Source organism: Plectropomus leopardus, chromosome 14 (assembly GCF_026936395.1).
Source record: "Plectropomus leopardus strain MGB_pleo_1.0 chromosome 14, ASM2693639v1, whole genome shotgun sequence".
NCBI classification, from domain to species: domain Eukaryota; kingdom Metazoa; phylum Chordata; class Actinopteri; order Perciformes; family Serranidae; genus Plectropomus; species Plectropomus leopardus.
In genome coordinates, this window is record NC_142189.1 from 5,268,724 (window position 1) to 5,292,991 (window position 24,268).

General features: G+C 39.2%; 1 long non-coding RNA gene across 3 annotated transcripts in view; it reads left to right on the forward strand.

The window, feature by feature from the left end:
- LOC148187401 (uncharacterized) overlaps window positions 1–24,268 on the forward strand; it is an 88,673-nt gene that overhangs the window by 16,657 nt on the left and 47,748 nt on the right. For all 3 annotated transcript variants that reach the window (XR_015778726.1, XR_015778727.1, XR_015778725.1), the window contains exon 3: window positions 19,340–19,396. This is a non-coding gene — a long non-coding RNA (uncharacterized LOC148187401). The remainder of the gene's footprint in view (window positions 1–19,339; window positions 19,397–24,268) is intronic.

A 24,268-nucleotide genomic window follows, 5' to 3' on the forward strand; every position in this document is an offset into this window, starting at 1 on the left:
AGTCCTCTCGCCTCAGAGAAACATAACTCTTATTTTAACACCATGATCGACACGCAGAGCTCGTAACACGAGGAGCAAACACTCACTGCAGAGGTATGCAGATGGGAAATTTGGCCTCAACTTTAAACGTACTGATTGTTTCCAAAGCCAAATGTATTAATAGAGTCCACTCTAAGTTACATTTATTAGTTGGTACAATATTTATATAGCCCGAAAAATACTCATCATTATGTTGCAATGAATGAAAACATCGGCCATGATCATGAAAAATTGGGAAACCCAGTGCCAGTTGGGTTTGGTTAAAATCAACACCTCAAACGTAACTTCAGTCAACTGTGATATCATCAGTCTGAAAACAGAGTTCGAAGTGCATCTAACTGCAGGTAACCACTGCAGCAATACTCACAGTTAACTCACAAGTGAATGTAATCCAGCCATTTCAGCCAGCACTTATTTTGTTAATTGCAGAGGTGAAACTAAATCACTGATTATTATCCTGGAGTTGCCACATTATTTTAAGGAGATAACGCTGCATTTCCTGTCAGGATCATTGCAACAAAAGCAGTTGTAATTATCTGAGACATTGCTGCATTTCTTACCAGGATATTGCCACTGAAAGCATTTTTTTTTTATTATTTCTATCAAGACTTTGTTGCATTTCCTACCAAGATCATGACGCCAAAAGTGGTTGATTTTTGCAAAGACATCACTGAATTTTCTCCTGGAATAGTGCCATGAAAAGGTTGTTTTAAATGCAGCATTACTGCATTTCCAGCCAGAATTGTGCCATCAATTGTGGCGCATTTTCTACTACAATAGTGTCATGTTTTTTGTTTTATTTTACCATGACATGACACAATTATGCAGTGAAAAGCATTTCTTTTTTGCTGTGACATCACTGCGTTATCTTCCAGGACTGTGTCACCAAAAATATTTGTTTTTTACCTCATCATCACTGCGTTTTCAGCAGGGATTGTGCAACCAAAACCAGGCCTCGTAAGCCAAAACATGATCATAAATTACAATATTCAAGTGTACCTTTACATTTACAACATTTACAACAGTTAACCACAGTGCCGTTGAAACTTAAAGAAACATAAAGTTTTAATGTATCTGCTATGTAACGTAGAAATGTAACTACCTGTTTGCAGAAACATACAATGCCAACATTTTTCCTACCGATTGAGTTAGATACACCACAGTTGTGCATGCATCTCTCATGTAATGACAGCTTCTATAGCACTGTCAGAGACCTTCACAGAATTTACAGAATCTGTAAAATGCACTTACATTGACAAGAAAAAATGCAGCATCCTCATTCATTTGAATCAGGCCATTTTGACACAGCAGGGGTCTGATTACAAAGGGCTTAGGCAAAACAATGCAGGGCTGTCTATCAGAAAAATGTAACCTGACTAAACTTTTGCTGAAGTGCAATGCGACCTAATCTGCCATGACTGATGACCAGTCAAATATCTGATCATTTGCAATGTGAACACAGTAATTCTATGTCTAATCTCTTATGAATATTGCTGTGATAACTTTCTAGATTACTGAAGTCCTTGCATTTCATTGTCTCACTGGTACCTGAAACAACATGCCCCCGCCGACGCTACCCCTTTGCATTCTTTAAATGCACTTTGTGGTCTTAACGCCCACTCATGTTCTGACTGTAGCGATGCATTCACTCACATAACAGCCTTCATCCTTACACCTTCAAATATTTAGGCCCTGAAGTATTTGTCTTCCCTTTTTTCCTTTTTTTATAGTGATTCCTTATAAGTAAAATCTATTTTAATACACTTCAAATGCTGGTACACTAAAAAATGTACCTGTAAAATTCCACTAAACCACTGGCAGCTGTAGTTGCCAACATCCTGCTGTTATTTTACAGTGTCATTACAATAAATTACGTAAACAGTATACTACCATTACATTTATTACAGTATTTTACAGTAGAATGTTAGGTTTACAGTGTAATATTGGCTTTAAAAAGCAGTGAAGCATGATAATGATTATTTCAACTGATACCGATAAAGCGCTAATTATAAACAGACAGTGTAGGAAAAACACCTGCTGAGACACGTGTCGGACAATGAGAGCGGAGCGGACATTCGGAGACACCGGCAGAGACACCGGCGGAGAACGAGAGCAGAGCGGATCAGTCAGCATCAGTAACTCATCCCCGACTTTCTCTTTCAGTCTGCGGCGCCGTCAGGTCTCACGGTGCAGGCTGGTCAGTTAGAATTTGGCTGGATTTTTAACAGCAATTTATGATTTGTTGTCTTTACCCAGTTCAATTTTATCCACTGAGGAGGTACTAAATTTTCTCTATGAATAGTTTTCTCTGATTTGTTTAAAGCAGCAGTGCTCAAAAACCATTGTACTCTGCAGTAATCTATGTTAAGAAGCCCAGCTTGTGTTTCATGGCTAATATAAACAGCTGCCTTCATTTCTTGGTCTAAAGGATTGTCATCAATATTGTGGGTGATTAGCGCCTTTATAATGCTGCCGACCCGACTCTCAGTGACATCTTAGGCAACCGAGCAAACCTGTCGAGCACCATGTGATATGAGCATTGTTCGGCTGCAGCTCAGGTTTCCACACTGTCACCTTTCCACATCCAGCTGGACACCAGCTCTGCACTATTTTTACCAGCGAACACACACCTGCTTCTGATCCACACACACATGCTGCATCAGGTCATCCTCCCAGAGAAACGTCCGCAGCAGAGGAGGGCTGGATCCACTCATGGGGTAAAAAATGAAGGCTTTTATTTCAAAGCCGATCCGTTTTCAGGAATTCGTCAGTCAGAACTTCAAAGATGCAGATGACCGAATCCTCCAAAAATGTTAGGATTTGGTTGGTAAAGGGCAACTCTCTTGAGTTTTATGCTTTGAAATGGGGGTGATTCTCATATGTGCAGTTTTGGAAGTAACACTGGAACTTCTTTTCATGCAAACTGAGAGGCAAATTCACAAAGAAAGGATTGCAAGTGCTAACAACACCATGAATTGTGCTTCACCTGCAACCTCTTTCTGCCCCATCGCAAGGTCCGACTCACAAAAGATGTTGTGCACATGATTTTACAGTGCAAACACATAAGGTTGCGCTGCTGAGTGCAATTAACCTTCATCCATGTTTGCAAAGTATAAATACTGCCTTTGTGCCAAGAACACAGTAGGCAGAACAATGGCAGAGAGAAACAGAAAACTGACATTTTCAGACCTGAGCAACAGGTCCTGACTGATAAGGTGCAGAGGCATTCCTTCATGCAAGGAATTTATATGGGAGAGATGCATTAAAATTACTGTAACTGCATGTATGTGCTGCCCCAAATGAAGGAGTTCAAGTATCTTGCGTTTAGGAGTGAGGGTACAATGGAGCTTTGGCATGGCGTCTGCAGTGATGCAGTTACTACGCCAGACCATTGTGGTTTAGAGGGAGCTGAGGTTGAAGGCAAAGGTTTTGATTTATGGTTCCATCTCTGTATCAACTCTCATAAATGGTCGTAAGCTTTTGGTAGTGCCTGAAAGAATGAGACTGTGGATTCAAGCGGCAGAAACTAGTTTCTTCTGGAGGATGGCTGGGCGTAGAGCTGCTGCTCTTTCGTTACAAAAGGTGCCAGCTGATGTGGTTCGGGTATCTGGTTAGGATGCCTCCTGGGCGCCTCCTGTCAGAGGTGTTTCAGGTGCTTCCAGTTGGTAGGAGGCCCGGTTTAGCATTTCACCAACTTAAATTGGGATAAAAGGAATCATGCAGCTCTTCTAGACTCTCCAAATGTTAGCCGACTGAATTAGTTAAATCTGGAAAGTGAAAATAGTCATTACGCCTGGGTTTAATCCACTGATTTACAGACATCGAGCATCATGTGATGGACCTAGGAGTTGTAATTTTACTGTTTTGCTAATTAGAAATTTGGCTTCAAAGCCCGGCACACTTTCTGGCGGCCTGGTTGAAATTTGCCCAATGTCACCCATTGTCTTTTTCCTGTTCCAAATTTTTGTTATTATATGCACCTTTAACAATCTAATATTGGTCAACTTTTACACAATTGTACAGGTTCAGCAGTCTCAAAAAACACACAATCCTTTTGAGAATTCACCCATTTTCATGTAATACCTGCTATACTGCCCAAACACTGTCTTGTCCTTTCTAAGAATATTGGGTAACTTTAAGGAAAACTCTCTCTTCTATGACCAAATTGTCACTGCATCATGGAGCAGAATTTTTCTGAAGTTTGAATAATTTAGATAAATAGAGGTTGTATAGTTATAGTTGGTGGTTGGTGAATTTAGATTTTAGCTTGTATTCGGCTTCAAATGTTGTGCTTTCACCCAATTCAGACAGCTCTGATCTCAGCGACACATGGCCTTAAATTCGTGGTCTTTTATTGTTGCATGTGTGAATCCCATCAAACAGGAAATAGCCACCAGATCCATGTGGTGAGGAGTGAAAACATTACAAGCCGTGATGGCTGCATACCTCTGCTGATGCCGAGTGCCGTAACAGTTGGAGGCCAAGCGTTCGCATCAGGTGTCATCATCTGTCTTTTCCTTTTTACGTCATTTAATGTGTCCAACTTTGACCTCCGAGGTTTCTGTGCTGACTTTTCAGCTCCACTTACACCCTGAGCCTCGACAGCTGATTTAGAGAGTTACAGTCTTTTGTCAGTTCTGAAAGGTGCTGTGAGTCAAGATTAGTTTGAGCCTCTTTGCTTTCGGATAATTTGATCTCCAACGAAGCATCATATCCAAAGTACTTAAGAGTCTGGTGCAATGTCAAAACTCACCTGACGATTGTTGTGTCTCTCTCAGGATTTGCAGCAATTTCACTGCACATTTCCTCAAACTACCTATACGTTACATTTGCACGTCTCATATAACGTTTATACGTCCCATCACTGCTTTTACCTAAACTTCCTTTGCTGTTTGTATGAGTGAGAATTTCAAAAATGTTAAACTGACAGCCAGACACTCACATGAATACCAGAGACAGTAAGTGTGTGTGTGCTGAGGACATACCATGCCGAATTATTCATACTGTTAAGACAGTGGCTGGGCTTGAGGTCTGCAGCAGCTGTTCATTGTGTGTAGGTGTGGGGGTGTGTGTGTGTGTGTGTGTGTGTGTGTGTGTGTGTGTGTGTGTGTGTGTGTGTGTGTGCATGTGTCAGAACAAAGCAATCATGACAGTTTGACTGTGGTGATGTTCAATTTACCGTATTGAACGTCTGACTGACTTGACTCACTCACACTGACTAGACACAACTCATCAGATAATAAAACACGTCTGCTGAGAGGCGAACATCTCATATCAGACACGTGCAAAGAAAATAATATGACCTTATGATATTTGTACAAGAACAATGTGCTAAGATTTGATGCTTACAAGAATTAAGTCACATTTCTGCATGGTGCATTCAAGAGCCAGATGTTGGGGGATTTAAGAGTTGGCTGTCAAAAAGCATGCCACTTATGACATCAAACTCAAAGGACAAACGATGAACATTTGTCTTTAAAAGGACAATCTGAATTAGTTTGATTCTTGCAAAAAAAAAAGGCTGCAGTTGAATTATCATGTTATCAAGGATAAAACCTGTAATTAAAGCTTAAAAAGTGACCATGAGTGTAAATTAGCCTCTCTGCAGCCGACTGTATGAAGTTTCCTTGGTGTTGTGACCTTTGATCACCAAACAGTAAACCAAGACTACTGGCCAAAATGGTGCATCACCACTAATCCCGTCTCACATCACACTTCCCAGAGAGCGGATTAGTCGGTTCTGTTTGTTCTGTAACCTGGAAACATAATTTCCACCGACTGCCAGTCATCTTTAGAAAAGTTGTAAACTAAGACGTCAACAAATGAATCGGATACAGTCAGACTTATTTAAAGCCCCTATGGGTATTAGTATTTGTTAGTATCATGCTACCACAAGGGCGCCAAAGTTTAAAATAAAAAATAAAGTACTCATATCAGCTTTCAAATCTCTTTTTAAAGTAACTACAGTAGCCAAGTTAAAATTGATACATATATTCTGTGATAGAATTTCATATTTATTGTTTATTGTAGCCTTTTATCTGTTATTGGTTTGCTTGTTTTGTATAGAAAGATTACTGTATTTATTCATTATGGTGAAACTGTCCTCCAAAACATGGCATTTTTAGGTGGCAACCTCTCGTGGCTATTGTGATATAGTTTGGTATTAAAGTCAGAAGTCAGGTGATGTAGTATAAAGAGCAAGAAAGTCGGCTAAGGATAGGAAGGAGGGGCAAACAAGCACTGGACTTTCAGGCAGGAGACTGGGGTTTGTGTCCTGCGTGAAGCCAAAAGTCAAGAATCCAAAGTGTTAGCGTGAAGTCAAAAGAAGCCTTTTTTGGGACTTTTTACACATTCCTGGAAGGAGGAACAAAATGACAAAAGTTAGGGAGGTTTAGTTACTCTTTACCTGTAGTTTTATCTGTAGAATCCATTTTTAATGGCCAGAATATGTTCAGATGGAGGTCTCTGAAGTGAATTCTTATGAAATATGGGTCTGTGTTCAAATGTGTATCAATTTAGGGTTCCTTGTCATGAAAACATTTGAGAACCACTGCTTCATGGTTCTAGGTATTTGTTTTAAAAATGCAGGTTCTGAAAAAGTTTTTTTCTGGTAAAATGTATTGTTTTGTTTTTTGGGGGTTTTGAAAATGTCTGATAAGAGGAGAAAATAACTCCCTGGTAAAACTGCTTACAATTCATGGGCGCACTGCTTGAGGGTTGCAAGTAGATGCTGATTTGTATCGAGGATTCACATCACAAGCTAGAGCGCGTGGGAACCGCTGTTTGTAAAAGCACTTGATTTTATTTGCACAAGTTGTAGTTTTTCATGGGAAATATGTTTCCTTGATCAGTAATCCAGTCGTTGTTCGGACAAGTATATATTTATCTAGTAATTACTCAGCAGTCTTGTCTTAACAACAGGCATCACGATGCATTAAGCATCAGTGACAGTTTGGTGACTGACTGTGTGGGAACCAGCTGTTTTTTCTGTGTTCAGTGTCCAGACAACAGTAATTTCATCTTTGCTGTGGTAAATCTGGCGAAACCATGACAAACTTTCTCAAGGAATTCACCAAACCCGTATCATCGCCTTTCTTAATTGTTGAGGAGACAAATCCTTTTTAGTCATGTTCTAATCTTTAGACAAGAAAACAAGAGCTCTGGTGTCCAAATATTTCTTTACATCCACCAATTATCGTTTCTTCACAAACGGCCTCAGACCAGAACATCAACAGCTCAAATACGCAGCGCTGATCCTCTGCGTGGGAGATGTACTTTTGTATTTCATAATGGATTCTCTTGATTTAATGATGATCCTTTCACACGCTGGTGGGATGCCAACGCAAACCTGAGAGTTTGGTGTAATTTGCCGCTGATCGTCTGGAACATTAAGAGACATTAACATCCTGCTGTTGGAGACAGAAATTTTCTTTGCCATGTTTCAGTTTATCGGCAGGAGACGCTGGTGTGTGGAGATCTTTTTCTGACACTCAGAACTGTTTTGATTGAAGTCTGTTGGTGTTTTTGTACAAAGTTGATGTGATAGATACACGATTGTCAACAGAAACCACTACTTTTTAAGATTTTGTATGATTGGACATTACTAGTCAGCTGATGCAAGCACAGCTTTAGTGCCTGAACTAACTCATTGCTCCTTCTGAAGTGATTTTTTTGGGGGTAACTCACAGGTCAGCTTTGGTAATTTTAACCTGGACTCTATTTTCATGTTTTTGTGTCAAAGTGAATGACCTTTTTTTTTAATAAAAAAAAAAATGTGTCCAGTATTGAGGGAGATTGCTGCAGCTGGCAGCCGTAAAACAGGCTGTAATGTAACCACTCTTGGCATTTGGCACCGTCAATGTGCGTCGTCTATAAAAGTGTTTGAGCTTAAGTCTAAGAGAAAGAATTGTTAGCAGGCCATAAAAGGGTTTGGAAATCTACCAGTCACATATTTTCTGTCAGCATCCATAGACCAGAATTTCAACAACTGAAGCGCGCGAGGGAGACGCAGCATATTTAGATTTTTCTATGGAGTTTGTATTATTCTGGTGATTACACTCATAAAAAACTGCAAACACAAACCGCTGCAGCCAAAGGACTCCTGCGCTGACTTCAACCAAAACCACTTTTCTCTTTTTGTCGCTGATCCTCTTTGAAAGAGAAGGATGACTTAGTGTGACAGAGACTTACGAGTGATTAATACTCTGAGGTGTGCTTCTTTGTTCTTCTTTTGAACATTACTGTCAGCGAGCTAAACCCTCTTCCCTGCCTAAACATGCCACCCTCGCCGTGCCTACCTGTGCTTGTCTGGGCAAACAGCGCGTTGAGGCCGAGCGTGATACAGCGATGGGTGAAATACTTTGGCACAGAATAAACATCTTTTACACGTAGCCGCGGGGGCCCATGCGCTGTTTGAGTGACTCAACAAGAGAACCTGCATGAGTGGGCGATTTGGCTTTTTCTCTCCCTGACTTTGAAGGGAGAGGCTACCGGTGGCACGCCCCTATCCGAAGGTTTCCCTGGCAACTTCCTATAAAGATCCTGCAATAATTGAGACTCCACAGAGGAAAAGAAAAGAACAGTGCTTTAAATGCTTTGACCTTTCATTTGCCTTGACATAAGTTTTAGCTGTACAAAAGGCATTTGAGGTCACATAATCCTGTAATTCACTCTGGAGATGTTATCTTTCTGAATGATGAAAGGCGTCAAAGAATTCAGTGAATGTCTTTAACATTCGAGGATGTTCAAGTGAACCCAGTGACATTTTCCCCTTTTTAAAAATGTTTTCATCTGTGGAAAGTCACAAGACTATCTGATGGTGGAGATAACAGAGGAAAGGTCCTCATAAGGCTCAGAGGGTTAAAGAGTCAGACTGAGATCTGCACAAAGGCAACAAAGAGTGAGATTTCCCAGTGACCAAAGCTAAGAAATGTTCCCTATACTGTAAAATTTGACAAGTTGAGCTGTTAAAATAATCTTAACCACCTTAAAACAGGAAAGAAAATAGAACTATGAATCTTAATTTATGTTTACTTTATATCTAAGTGTAAAGTTTACTAAACATTTGACTGTATTTACTTAAAAACTTAAAAATGCAACTTAAAAATGACAAGTGAAATTACTTTTATCTGTAGAAGTGTTAAAAACTTAAGTAAACCAAGTTAGTCTGACTTAAGTTTGGAGATCTGAAAGTTCTGTTTTCTTAACGTGTATTAGTATATACAAATCTTTGCAGTAGGGGTCAACCAATATGGGGATTTTAGGGCCGATACGATACTGATTATTCGTAGTTAATGAGACTGCGGAGTTAACGACCCCCACTGGCTAACAATCTTTATCCCATACTTGTGGCATCACTGATACCATTTCTGAAAATTAAAAACTCATCCCATTTAGCCCTGTTCAAACAGAATACGTGCTCCTCAAGAAGAGATTTGGGGATTTGCCATTTGCCTTTACCAGATTATTTTAGTTTTGTTGAAACTAATGGAACAGCGCCCTCTTTCTGTGTCTTTTTTTCCATTACGCCCACAAGCGTTTACACTGTGGTAGAGAAGCCAAAAAAGGGGTTTGTTAACTTAATTATGACTTCCCCAGCCAATTTGATGGTGATATATTGCATTTGAAATGCTAAATGTCACACTTACCGCTATTGTTTCCATCTTGATGTCACTCAGTCCAGAGCAGAAGTTCCCAGAGGATGAGAAATCTTTTTAGTCGTGTGGTTCAGAGGAAAAAGTTCCCACCTTTGTGCAGTCGGGATTCACAGGCCTGGCTCTGCTGTGGCTGCTGTGTAATGGCCTCCTCCACTCTTGTTCTCACATGTTGTCTTTAGTTTGGCTCAGAAAATGAATGGGCACTTCCTTCGGCATGAAGCGGAGAGCAGTGCGTGTGCTTTTTCCGGTGGTTTGGTCGGTAATCATCACCTCTCAGTTTCTGAAGATTTGCTAAGCGTCATGTTTGAAAACCACTTACTGCATTATTTGTTCAAACTCTGTCAGTTTTAGATTTAGGAAAGATGGGGAGCCGGCGCCGAGCCAGAGGGAGTGGAAGCTGAGATTGTGTGCGTGTGTGTGTGTGTGTGTGTGTGTGTGTGTGTGTGTGTGTGTGTGTGTGTTTCCACGTCTTTGTGTTCTGTATCATGTCAGAAAGGCTGAGTACTCTGTTATTCATATGAACAGTATGTTTCAGCAACTCTGACTCTGTGTATTAACATGTTTGTGCATGCTGCATATCAGTGTGTGAGAGTGTGTGTGTGTGTGTGTGTGTGTGTGTGTGTGTGTGTGTGTGTGTGTGTGTGTGTCTGCACGCATGCTCTTTCACTGTGCTCCTGATACTTATTTGAATTATAGACCTTAAGAGGGAGGATAATTTGAAATGAAGGGACATGTTTTAAATGTGGGGGCTTTTGGAAAGTCAGCATATTTGTAGGAAGTGGGAACATTTTGGAAATTTCGGACATGTTGGAAAGCGAGCATATTATCGGGAGGCGGACACGTTTCACAAAATTTTGACACATTGTAGGAGAACTTGAGAAGTGGGAACATTTATTAAAAATTAGAACATGTTGGAGAGCAAGCATATTTTTAGGAAGTGGGGACATTTTAGAAAGAGACGATATGTCGGGAAATGAGAATATTTTTGGGAAGTTGGGACATTTTCAGAAAAATAGAATATGTGGGAAAGTGAGCATATTATTGCATATGATTGCTAAGCTGGAAATTTTTGGAAAAATAGGACTTGCATGTTTTTGGAAGTGGGCCCATGTTAGGAAGTGGGGAGTTTTTCTGAAACATGAGGACATATTAGAAAAGATGAGGACATTTTTTGACCTTTTGTAAGATCTTACAATTTTTTGTTGGAAATTAATTTTCTTTTAGACAGTTGGGGACACTGATGGAGAGTGGTGATATTCTCTTTTAAAGGAAGCATGTGAACATTAATGACTTAAAAATTCATCTTTTCGAGAAAGTTTTTTTTAATTTATTGATTGACTGATTCATTGTTCTGATTTTGTTTCTTAGTTGCTTCAGCTTGTCTTATAAGACACTTTGCCACAGGGTTTTAAAAAAAGACTATAACATTTTTATACTTATTTTGAAAAATGGGGCCGTTCTTCAAACGGCTGTGACCTTACCCTTAACCTTATTCTAACCTTGGAATAATTGTAGTATTACCCACTACTTCGGCCTTCAGGGAATGCATAATACACTTACTAAAAAAAACTGTGTGCACACAGTAATCTCAAGGTGAACTGGAGAAATTCATACAAACACAGTCACGATATCTGTGTGTGTTTAGTGACCTGCACATAGTTACTTTGCTGAATTGTAGATTTTGTTTCTGCATACACGGCCATTATTGAGCTATAACACCTGCTGCAACTCATCATGCAACCTCTCATATGTTTAAATGTTTAGCCAAAAATATGTGATAAACTATTATTGTTACACCTTAACCACTGATCAGTCCTTTGAGGCAATTCTGTATTATTAGCGCATACTGTATGATACTTAACTACATATATTTAGAGAGAAGTGCTTTGTAATTTTAGAGGGAAGTGCACTTTGGTGTGCGCATGATTTAGAAAAACAAACATGTTGAGTAGAAATTGTAGAATCTGTATGTGGATAAAATCCCTTCTCACTCTCAGCTTTTCAAATACAAACACTCTGTAAAACATCCTCGGCATCTGCTACTGACGCAAAAGGCACACTTTTTTACATCTGTATGAGGCGCACAACTGTTTTCTGGGTGAAACATATTACGTGTTTAACACTGTGTAACCTTCATCGTCAGGTTTAGGCAACAAAAGTGCTTGGTTAGGTTTACAAAAAAGATAGTTTGGGTTAAAATGAGTTTGTTTGTTGTGGGTTTACAGTTATGTCCTGTGTTTTATAACTCTCATCTCATCCTGCAATAATGTTTCTCAGTTTGTAAGATTTTGTGATTTTATTGTTACTGCACAACGCACTGCTCACTTAACCATTCATTTATTTAACGGCTGAAATAACAATAAAATATCCTTGACTCCTTAGATGTAGTGTGACGTAAATGTGGAAGGTAACTACATGATGTATGCGCTCGGGATGATAACAATTAATCCATGATCTGTTGATCAGTTATTAAGAATTTAATCGAACCTGGGAAATTTAATCAATGAATCAATAGGCTATGCAATGCTGTCAAATCTTAACTAAAATCTTATAAAATAGTTTTACTAATAATCGATTAAGGAAAGTGCTTTCAATTTGCAACCCTACGTAATTTTAAGCTAAAATAAGTCCATGTTTACTTGCTTGACACAAACAGCGGCCTCCTGGATGAAAGTCCTGTGTTTGTTTGACCCGTCCAGCACCCTGACCTCCTCTTTTTGCAGACCTTTCCCCACTCTTTACTGTTCATCAGTTGCTCTGAGCGGCTAATATTGCGGTAGAAGGGCTTGCATTGGAGTTAAAGTTAGTTGAAAGCCCAGTGCATCTAATAAGGACGCTAAAGAGGGCCTTGTGTGTTGGTATCAGCTGCCAGTTGGCATGACAAAGTATTTTTATTTGATGACTGGGAAATGAGACCAGGCTAGTATAACCACTATTGATAAATGCTTAAATGCACCATTAAACAATTGTTGAGCACTGATTTTAGGATATCTAGGTCCGCAAAAGAAAACACCGGTTGTGTGGGCTACAGAAGGCAGCATTTCTCAGTAACATTGTGTGTGGTTTTGAAAATTGGGACACAACGTTTGGCAGTGCTTACCCACCACTCTTAAGGCAGCAAATTAAAAGTACAAATGGCAGAGCAATTACTACTCAGGAGTTAATTCATCACTAGTTAAGAAATGTCCTGTGAAGCATGTTACTCGTTTGTAGCACCAAACTCACAGGTAGGTGAGGAGCTTTGGTGTAGAGTTGAAATTCCAATCGGTGGTTAGATTTTATTCCAAAACATAGTAATTAGTATTTAATCAACATCACCTGCAATGTCCTGCAGATAAACTGTGGGGCAGTAAAACTCTTAGAGATATGTTCCCCCTTTTGTAAATTTTTTACAGCCTGCCAAGAAAAGTGCTCGAGTGCAGAACAGCTCCAGACTGTCTGTGGGAGTGGCAGACTGATGACTGGCTCCTAATGCTAGACACAGACATTCTCATCCCTCACACACATATGTGCACTATGTATACACAGGCGTACATGTGTGCACATGTGAACCCCGACACATATATCAGCCTCACTGGTTCACGCCAAACTGCTTTGCATGCAGACAGAAACATACATGTACACACACACCTCACTGTCATTAGAGCGCCCACTCACACTGACACACACCCTTTCCTCCCTCTCATTATCAATGCTCTCTGGCACCAAACTGCAGGTAAGAGAAGACCAAAGCAAAGCATTACTATCTGAGGCTAATACAATAACTACCACGTGTGTCCCCTTTGTCTCTCTGAGTCTCTGTCCCGACTTCAGCAGTCATACTGACTCCACCCTGCAACCTATGATCATATATTTCTAGTTTTTAGCTGTAGTTGAACATTTTGGTGATTTGTAGTATTTGTCCTATTTTTTCCCACAACACTTTACTCACAGCAACAAAGTAATAAAACAGTCTAAGGATAGCAACATGAGTGGCTGGACTCATCAGTGTTATTATTTAAGAAAGAAAAAAAAACCTTAAACGGTTTGTGAAATTCTCTAAATCAAATTAATTGGATGAGAATATACATAACACTCACACCATATTATTTTCTCCACCCTGCCTGGATTTCAGAAGGGCACTTACAGTAGGTGATGTTTAAGGCTCATGTACTTGAGTTTCAATTTAGGGAATGAGCTTCCCATTTCCTCTCCAAACATGGAAATTACACCAAACGTAATATTTTGCAATGCAGTATTTTGGTTGTAACTTTCCATCATCGCCCTGCAAGTGTGCATGTTGATTCTAAGAGTCGAGGAGAATGGAGAGCCAGGGGAGCCAATGTTCATACTGCTACAGATTTACAAAGTTTCTTTGTGTCAGCTCTTACATAGATTGTAAATTTATCCAGCTGAATGCTGCGATAGCCTCTAGGACTTGTTGATGCTAAAAAGGGATCAGCATGTGTATCAAAATGTGTTACATTGAGGATTTTCAGCCCGTTCTCATTCCACATTCATCCAGTAATGCTGCTTTGTGAATGATTTCAGCATCACACTGATCCTAAAAGCCACCCTTCACAGCGGTATGATATGCTGCCAGATAGCACAAGCTGTGGCAGTATGGTACATTGAAGGGCGCATGATGCAGTCAGAAGGCACACGTTCTGGCCGTATGATATGCCGCTGGACGACGTCAGGGTTAAATGCTGCCAGTAAGAAAGTAATATTAGGAGCTGGAAGGTGGTGGATGGGTCCAACAAACTCCAGACTTTCATCCGGGAGCCAAGTGTTCACTTCCCATATGGATGTAGAGCCAAATAATAATGCTTTTGTCTAACCACATGCTTTTGTTGATATCCTGCTGTTGGTTGCCACTTGCTTTTGTTGCCAAAACCTAACCACGTCAATTTGTTGACATCTTGATCTTGGTTTCCTTGTGCTTTTTCTGCCTTAAACGTAGCCATGTGCTTTTGTTTACGTGCCGTCAGTAGCAGAACATCAACAGCAGAACGTCAACAGCAGAACGTCAACGGCAGATGCAGAATGAAGTGAGATAATCTGTGAAAAAAAATCACATTCCTCGGCTTACTCTTTTGCCTTCGAGCATTTCTTATGGCCTTACTTCATGTGAAAGAAAACAACCAGTTAGCCAAGGAGTCTCCAAAGCAGCCGTCAATCATGTCAATCATTGCTTACAAATTTTAGTTAAACTGTAAAACTGGGCACGCTGATCAAATATGAATCAAGATTTTGTTACTGCATTTCCCATTTGTTTTTTGAAACATATTTTAGTGTACTGTTTAGCTGTAAAAGGAGAAAGTTTGTGACTCGGCTGCCATGTTGGAAACAGGACACCAAATTCACAAACATTGCTTTCTCATTAATATACTGGACAAACTATTTGTGTATTTTAAAAAGTGAACAAGTTTAGGAGAGAAAATTTACATATTGTTCAGAAGTAATAAAATCCAGCTACCAGGACAGATTAAACAAAGCTGAACTGAAAAATGTTGCTGCTTGTTACTTTCAAAGCCGTGAAATTACAGTTTTCATTTGGTTCTGTGGTTGCAGTGCCTCAAACATCTGCCAAAGAGCTTTTGGTTATAAATTGTTTTAGTTCCACTTCCTTGGAACATCACAAAACTATTGGACTAGTTATCCAAAAATACACATTTATCATTTTTTTGCAAATATGTACACGTTAAAATTGGCTGAGGAGATGAAAAAGGTTTATTTTTTGGTGATTTCATGCACTGAACTGAGAACAGAAACACCATTCTGCCAAATGAAGCTCAAACATATAAATCATTGGTGTCGCAGTTTCTGTGGAAATGTCCGAGTTTGATTTGCGGCCTAAAATTCATGGTGCTGAAGTCAAAGGGCTGTTGTTTATACAGTTTGATTTAAGGTGTGTCTTCATAACTAATTACCAAACATAGCTTTAGCCTCAGAGCTTTCCTCTGACTTCTCATTAACAATAGTGAAATGTTATAATTTATTTTATGTAGGGAGAAGCAAAGAACCAAACCACTTATTTCAAAAATATTCACCCTGAGGGTCCCTTTTCTGATAGACGCTATTGTGTTCAAGCACATTGTGAAACTACTAAATTTGGGAATCCCATCAGCTTATTTATTAAGAACAAGTAACTCTAACAAGTTACAACATAATCCCATGTCTCCCATCTTTTTGTGTTTTTTGTGTGTCTTATATTATTCCATACAGTAGGATGTTCTGGCCTTGTGGAGTATTATTATGATTTACCAAAGGATAGTCTCAGTAGTCATAAAATGTTTTTTATTAGCATTTTCTCTGTTTTAAGTGGCCCTCAACACTTTTACATGGTCTGGGCCATAAGTGTCAGTAGCTGAAAACATGTTGATTTTTTTGATAATTTGTTTTTGGTTTGAATAATGAGGTATGTGGGTTTATACAGGACTGGTTGAAAGCCCGGTGTGTCTCATACACACTGTGAAGAGTGACCTTGGCATGATTAGCCTTTAGTGATCGCGGCTGCCCAAGTGGCGCATTTTAAGCGAGACCAGGCTGCAAAAACACACACATAAACTGTTTCATAGATTTCCCTGCTGCAATAAAAGCAGCTAAAAACTAGCTTATACTGGTAGCTGGTTTTAGTTGGTTTTAGCTGGTTGAAGATGGTCTTAGGTGATCCTGACTAAGTTCTTGCTGGTCTTTGATGGTTTAGCTGGCTGGGCCATCAGTTTAGCTGGTGTGACCAGTCTGTCAAGCTGTGCGCATTTATCTTCATGCACATCCCATGACAGCAGATTTAACTGATTTATGCCTTTTGCTTTTCATACTTCCCTCTCAAGACACTGTCTATACTCAAGGACATTAATTTGGTTTTAATTTTACAGGAACTTCACTTATAGTGACCATCACACATTGGTATGACCAGCTAAACCATCAAAAATTATGCAAAACATACCTTCAGCTGGTCAAACAAGCTGGACAACCATCTTAAGCTGGTCAAGCTGTTCTTTTCAGCATTATTGTAGAGGATATTATGAAGCCTAGCTCTCTCGCTAACAAATTATACAAGACCTTAAGTTAAGTTCCTTGCTATTTGTTATTGTTAGCATGGTTATCATTAGCAGTACCACTTAGCCTAGTATTGCAAACAGTCAGCATGTTAGCATGAGAATGTTTGTGTAAGCTACATGCTAATTAAGACTAATTACAACAAAACTGTACATTAAACATGCATGTTAACATGCACCTTTTTGACATATTGAGTCCTGGCTGAAATTCAGTCATAGTCTTCAGTCTTGTTGTAAATTAAAGTGTTGAAGTTAAATATTTGATCTGTTTGTCACAAATTCAAAGTCGAGAAACTGGCATCCATCCTCTGATTAACATGAATATCTGCGCAAAACTTTATAGCAACAGAACCAATAGTTCTTGTCCAAAGTGTGTTTAGTGTTGCTCATAATGCAGTTGTTATCCATTGTAGCTGGTTATCCTAGCCCGCCTTGAAATTCTGTTTTCTTACTTACTGTCTTAACGAGGTCTGATTTGGTTGGTTGTTTTCCCTGTTAGCTAACTCTAAGCTACATTTGACCTTTATTATCTCAAATTTTGGGGGCTTCTCTTGAGTTTTCCATCTGAGACGTACGGTATCAGTTTAAAAGTTTGATAACTGCACTTACTCCAGACTGTGAGATTTGTAGGTTATTTGTAGGTAGGAGATTTGCTCTGTGTAGGTCAAACCGGCCTGACAGATGTTTAACGTTCAGTGTGTGCGCCTACAAAGCGTGAGAATGCTGAGGTTATCATTCGTAGTGTTTTGCATCGCTGCTCTCAATATTCTGACATTTGCAGCCCGGTAGAGGTCAAACAGTGTAAACGCCAACATTGATATAGTGTTGTGTGCGTGTATCTGATTTACTGTGTGTGAGAACGTGGAGCCTGTCATTTCACAAAACCACATGACTGGCGCTCAGAAGACGAGGAGGAGGGGGATGTGTGTGCTGAGAGGGGGGTTAAGACCACATTTGGATATGTTAAGAAGTCCTTGAAGGGTGGTTATAATTGTCAGATATACCAGTCTGACTCATTGTTTACGACTCGCGACAAAGGCCCGTGTGTACTGTAGCCTTCCATTCATCACGCTACCATTACTGATTAGGCCTGTGCTGAGTTATGGTGGGAACCAGTAACATTTCCTCCCTCATGTAGACCCGGGTTCCTGCTGATAACAAACAACTGCACAAAGCCCTGGTGTGTGTACGTGCACCGCAGCCTGTGTTGTGTTGCATTGCAGAGAGAATGGTGCATTTGAAGGCCCCGTTGCATTCATATTGGTGGCGGGATATTAATAGATTTATGAGACATGGAGGACCCTTATATAAACCAGGAAATACACATCACAAGGAGGTTCCTCCCAGTGCCACTTATTCTATTTTCTATTCAGTCACAGTCCATGTCAACACGTGGGCGAACTCTGAGTGTGTACTTCTTAACTCCAGTTGTGGCTTGATTCATATACTATTATTAAACCCCGTATTTCCTTTTGTACGTGACTTCCTTCATACTTTCATTCTAGATTGTTTCCCACAGGTCCAACTGTTTTTAAGAAATCATTTTAAAGGACATTTTCAATACTTAAAGACCCTCGTCAGGGAAAATCGAGCTTTTAACCTTATTAACATTATCATTTAGTGTTTTTTTTTACCTCTTTTTTGGCAATGGCCATCGTTGAAGGCATTATGTTTGTCCATCCATCTACGGCCCATCCCATTCTCGTGAATGCCATATCTCAAGACAGCCTCAAGGGAATTTCCTCAAATTTGGCACAAACATCCACTTGGACTCAACAATAAACTGATTAGAATTTAGTGGTCTTAGGTCAAAGTTCAAGATCACTGTTACCTCGTCTGTATCATTTTCGTGAATGCAACATCTCAGGAACGTCTTGGGAGAAATTCCTCAAATATGGCACAAACATTCACTTAGATTCAACAATGAACTTATATGATGTTGGTTATCATAGGTCAAACATCAAGGTCAGTGTTATCTTGTCCGTCTCATTCTTGTGAACACGACATCTTAAGCGCCTTGAGGGAATTTCTTCAAATTTGGCACAAACGTCCACTTGGACTCAAAAATGAATTTAAGTCAAAGTAAGGTCACTATGACCTTTGAAAACGGTTTATATGCTAAAAACTCAAGAATTTTTTCACTAATTTTCACGAACATTCACAGTATTGTCTCATAGGATTAAATAACCAAGTGATAACATCATAAATCCAAAAGGTCAACTTAACCGTGACATCATTATGTTCTGCAAAAACACATTTCTGCACAATATTTGTTTTCAAATCTCAATCTCAAATCATTGGTTCCCTGTCAACGTTTAAATTTTCAAAAATGTTACCACGATGCTTAGAGTCACATAATCCTCAGGCAAAACCCCATTTCTAATCTCTTCCTCTTACTTATTAAACTTTATAGAAAAAAGTCTGTGCATCTGAGGTGCCAAGTGTGTTTTTATCGAGCCCTTACATTTATTGTAACCGATTTATCAAAGTGGTTTTATAGCTTATGATATTTTGTGTTTACATTACATTTTATTTTATCGCTGCACTCTATCAAAGTTAATTTGCTTTGGTTGCTGCATTGACTTGTTTTTTTCTCCGCAGGGACCAATAAAGTTTCATCTGCTGCCTCCTCTACAGCCGCTGCTACAGGCCGTCTCTGTAAGTGACAACATGTTCTTTCTCGATCGGCCAAGTTCAATAACTATTTAAACTGTATATTGCATTAATGAAGACAAATGGATCTGTGTGTGTGAGAGAGAGCTCCTCTCTCCTTCTGTGTTTGGTTTGGTCTCCAAGCACCCGGACTGTGTTTGAGGGCGGCTTAGAAGGAAACAAAAAAATATCTTTGCACTCAAGGTGCTTTAGAGAGGTTGAGCCCTGTTTGTTCACCTGTGTTGTGTTGTGCCTTTTGGGTACAACAATCACCGCAGTGTCTGCCAGGAACATTAGCTGAGATCCTTTGTAAGCCAGACTAATTACCATGAAAGACCTCCACTGGAGGAGCTGATCACATGTTCAGCTGCACTGTGGTGGGACATGTTTAGCTTCCGGCGAAACTCTCACACAACGCAAACCTGTTTTCAGTCAGTGAGGGTTTGATCACATGTTTCTTTAAGAGCTTTTGCAAAATGATCTGGTGGAGATTTTATGGTGTGACGTGTCAAATGTATATGTATGTGAAAGATACAAAAGAAATGAATGCAGTATGTTTGCATGCACTCTGAGAAACCAGGTTACTCAGGTAATCTGAGAGTAAGTTTATGCACGCTGCAGGAGCATAGTGACTGTAAATCTATACAGGCGGCAGATCAGTAATCAGATTTCTACCATCCTACCAACCTTATTTTTTAAACATAATTCATTGTGAAGGGTCTGAAAATGTTTTCTTAAAGGGACAGGTCACCCCAAAATCAAAGTCATTTTGTGTCTTTTTGAAGAAATGTTCTGTCTTTTTTGGTGGTTTTGTGTCTCTTAGAGGTTAATTTGTTACTTGTTTTAATGGATTTGTTTCTTTTTGGAAAAATTCTGTGCCTTATTTGGTTGTTTTGTTTGTTTTAGAGGTAAATTTGTTTCTTGTTTTGGTAGGTTTGTTTCTTTTTGAGGTAGTTTTATGTCTAATTTGTATGTTTTGCGTGTCTTAGAGGTACATTGGTGTCTTGTTTTGATTGTTTGGCTTTGTTTTGAAGTAATTTTGTGTCTTTATTTTGGTCATTTGGTTAGTATATTGTCATTTATGTCACTTTTTTTTTGTCAAATTTTGGTCAGAATTAAATGTGAATTATTTAGTTTATATGCACTGATGCATGTAATGATCCTTCCTTTCACCCTATCCAAGCTGTTGTCACAGTGATACTCTATACCTTAAGACTTGTACGTGTAACCACTTAGCAGTTACATGACTAAGAGATACAATTTTTACAGGAGATAAAATGTAACAGCAACAGAGGCAACGTATACCAACAACAAATCCACAGCTTTTGGGCAAAAATTGAAGCTTTTTTTCTATAACTTCTGTATGTAAATATCAGTATAATGTATCTGTGTAGCTTACAGCTGTGTGGGAGGAAAGAAGTGTCTGTGGCTGGTAGTGGCTAACAACAGGACAGGCCTGATTAGCGAGACACAGAGGAGCGCTGGCTCTGCATTCCCAGCTGCCTCTGTCCCAAACACACTGTCAACAGCACATCAGCAAACCCCCCATAACCCCACCCTCCCAAAATCACCCTCTAGAGAGGTGACACACATCCACTGTCCTGCAGACCTTTGCAGCAGAAGTTAGCTGCATGGAAATCGGTTCAACATGTTCTGCTGAAGTGCTCCTGAGCAACAGTAAAGGCTGAAGTACAGTCAGTCAGTCAGTCTGGGGATCAATAAAACAATCTGTAACGCAGGGTTAACATCAGCTGAGTGCTTCCTGTCCTTTTCAATAACATCCTTGATGCTTTGAATCCTTTGTGAGTTTGTCATGAGAACACAAGACACTAATTTCAGGCTATTTAAACTCTCAGTAGTTGAAAGCAGTCGCCTAATTGTGTTTACGTCATGCAATTTAACTTCTTGAATGCACAATTTCTCCCTTCGGTTAGGATTAAATGAGGCAGCGGTGGAATGTGGCAGAAGGTTTGAAGCATTTTTGGCAGGATCTTAAAAGTTGGCTTTGTTAAATCAGGAAGTAATTCCTCTACCGTGAACTAAGAAATTCACTAGCTCATCCCTGTGTAGTTCAGAGGTTGGCCGGTTAATTTAATTTCTTCTGCCAAAGATGTTTTTAGTCCCATTTGTCTGTCTTGTGGTGCAAAGTTAGGCCCCAGGCCAAGGACCAAGTGATTATTCTTTTGGTGCATTAGATTTTTTTTTTAAAATTAAACCTGTTTTTCTCATCAGCTTCTTGTCATAAGCAATATAGTCCTAGATGAACACGTTCATCAGCCAAAGAATGATTCTGGTTTATGGAAGGGGCTTTGTTTGGGAAAAGGCAGAGTCGGGTATTCCCAAGCATCCATCACAATTTAAGAATCAGACACCAGGATTTGTTTGGTGTAACTTGAGCTGTGAAGTTGAGTTTTCAACCTCTTTTAAAGGAAAAGTTTCAGTATTTTGGACCCACACATATTCCCTTTCTTGCCAAGAGTTAAATAAGAACATTAATACCACTCTCTTGCCTGTTTGTAAAAGATGGAGCTGGCATTCGTTAGCGGTTGGTTTATCTAAGATTAGAATGGAAGGACTTGCAAAATGTCATTTTTTAAAAAATATTTTTGATTTAGATCATGTTTACTTCGCTGTTTTATATCACACATACACACAAACATTATAAACCCTTTTCCCTCTGTTTTTTAACAACATTGGTATCATAATGCATACCATAGAGTGTTTAAAAACATTTCAAAAGGGAAAACCAAGTTAAACACAATATTGATTATAGCAGAGTATTTTAATTGACTTTTAAATGTGTCTGGAGTCACACTTCATTGGATCACACATAAACAGAGATCTAAAAATGAGAATTTATGTCAGGTAACAAAGCAACGTAAGTGTTAAAATGTCAAATCTAATGAAAAGAGGATGTCAAGGAGCCAGTGTGGTCTGAAAGCAATGATGCCATGGACAAACTCAAATTAGGGGATAGAAATGATTTTAAAATTGATCAAAATTTGCTTTAGAATGTACCTAACTCCTTAAAATCCTTTTTAGAAGATGACTTTTTTAGAGCCGGATCTACTTTTCTAACCTTCACACATGCTTATAGTAAACCTTGTTGTCTGGACCACATTTCCTGTCCGTCACACATCAGTCATCTATGACAGACACGCATCCATCCTGCAAATCTGACAACTTTATTGTCCATTACATTGACAACATATGGACCTCTGTCTGCGGCATCACAACTCGGGGGTTAAAAATAGGTTTAAAAGCGGGGACTGACAGATTTACAGTACATGGCATAAATAACATTAGATCCTCACAACCCAGTGGACACCATATGAACCAACAGGTGTCCCCTTCTGCTATTGTTCACATTGTCCATCTAATCACACTCTGTCTTCTGCTCACATATCCATGTTCAAAGGGCTGCATGCGCACAACTAAATAAAAATAGATTTTTTTAAAAATTACTGCATTACAGGCTTCTGCAAATTCAATTAATGACACTGTAATGGTTTCAGTGTCACTACGAATACGATTATCATTTTCATAACTAAAAATAAATCAGAACCAGTATTGAACATTTAACCTCAGGGGTTTCCCGTCTCTCAAGCAGAGGACACCTAAATACCCTCACTGCTTCAGTTGACATCATGCAGGATTCTTTCATCTCGACAATCAGTGTTATTCTTAGGCGCTCACTTGTATCAGATGATATTTGTCGTCATGCTCTTCTTGTACCCGTCACTCCGAAAAGCTTTCTTGGAGATGAACAAGTCCGTGTTCATTTCCTCTCCTCTTTCTGCCCTTCTGTTGACAGACTGATTTGGCACTCCAAGCATCTTCCTCATGTTTAAGCTGCACCAGAAGTTGTCTATGTGGCAATTTATTGGCAATTAAATGACAATAGTTGGTAACATTAAGATTAACTTGCTGAGGGTTGATTGAGATACAGCTTTTGGTCAATGTTTCTGCATGTTTTTTTTCACTGTAAGTCTGAGTCAAACTGGAATCTGATGTAACTACAGTAAATCCAAAGTTGACTACAGCTGCCATCCTCCAGAACTGAAACAACTTCAGACTCCCTAAAGCCTCCACACACCTACAGGTGGTGATTATTTGATTCTAAAAAAGAGACATTTTCAGTCGAGTATATCTTTAGCCCTCTGAAACTTGGGTCGACATTACTTTTCTTGTGCTGCTTTCAGAAACCTTTCATGAGCTGTCTGAAACCTTTGTAAATTGGTCCCATTTCTTTCTAAAATGTCCCACATATTGTAAGTAATTTGTAAAAGGAGACAAGAGAATTACTTAAAAATTTGTTTTAAAAAAATAGTGGAGGATTATTAGGAAATTATCAAAACAAATAGGAAAAAAAGTCCAAAAAACGCTTACTAATTATGATAATTTTATTTTAAATTGTCATAGAAAAAATAAATATTTTAAATAAATGCAAATTTTAAAAGATTTTATTCACCTCTTAGGACTTTTTATTTTTATTTATTTATTTATTTTAACATTTTAGCTTGTTGTCTAATAATTTTCTCTTTTATATCATGTTTTGCTAATGTTAAAATTGATGATTGCCCTCACCCCTTGTTTTTGGAAGAAATCAAACCAATTTATACAGGTTTCAAAGGGTTAACCACTCAATGTTTGTAGCAGCAGTTGCTGTAGTAGACGGACTAATCAGACAAAGAGGCCACGCCAGGCAAAGTCAGGAGCCTTGAAGGAGTGAAATCTAATCTGCGTCGGGGTGGAAAGGATGTTCTGCCAGTCAGCCACTCTCTTATTAGGACATGTGGCACCAGCTGTTTGTGTATGTTTGTTCCTGTGCCTCGCTGAACACATGAAGAGAGCGATTCAAATCTTGTTTGGCTTCAG